We start from the raw sequence: 649 nt of genomic DNA on the forward strand, positions 1-649 counted from the left end.
ATACGCGCAGTGACTGCTGGTCGTGCTTAAGCAACATATATATTTCCTAAGAGTTTAGACAATTTCGAGATGTCAAATGCTGCTGGTGGTAATTATCTCTTGCAAACTCTTTATACTTCAGAAGGGGAGTGGTATAGACTGCATGAGAAAAGTCGTCCTACGTAGAGAGTGATTTGAGTCTGATGGTGTGGTACCAAGCAGCGGTAGCAACTCATACTTACCTGGCAGGGGAGATACCATGATCACGAAGGTGGTTTTCCCAGGGCGAGGCTCATCCATTGCACTCCGGCTGTGCTGACCCCTGCGATTTCCCCAAATGTGGGAAACTCGACTGCATAATTTGTGGTAGTGGGGGACTGCGTTCGCGCTTTCCCCTGGTCTTTCTTTGTTTAAAAGTAGACTTTTTGGGTTGTTATTACTCACTGAAAGTTAAGTGATGAGTCTTCACTTTTTCTTCTATAGGCGTTGATGGTTGTTACCTACATTTAGATACTAAGTCGATGTTCTACGATTCTGTAATAATGGCAACCCACTCCAGTATTTTTGCCTAGAAAACCCCAAGGATGGGGGAGCCTCGTGGGCTGCCGTCTATGTGGTCGCACAGAGTCGGACACGACTGAAGCGACGTAGCAGTAGCACACCTAGCTTT

General features: G+C 46.4%; 1 non-coding gene across 1 annotated transcript; it reads left to right on the forward strand.

Annotated features, from left to right (window-relative positions):
- Window positions 1–213: 213 nt before the first annotated feature.
- Window positions 214–377, forward strand: LOC138443037 (U1 spliceosomal RNA). The gene has a single exon (XR_011257966.1). It is a non-coding gene; the product is annotated as a U1 spliceosomal RNA (small nuclear RNA).
- Window positions 378–649: the final 272 nt, after the last annotated feature.

This window comes from Ovis canadensis, chromosome 6, assembly GCF_042477335.2.
Source record: "Ovis canadensis isolate MfBH-ARS-UI-01 breed Bighorn chromosome 6, ARS-UI_OviCan_v2, whole genome shotgun sequence".
NCBI classification, from domain to species: Eukaryota; Metazoa; Chordata; class Mammalia; order Artiodactyla; family Bovidae; genus Ovis; species Ovis canadensis.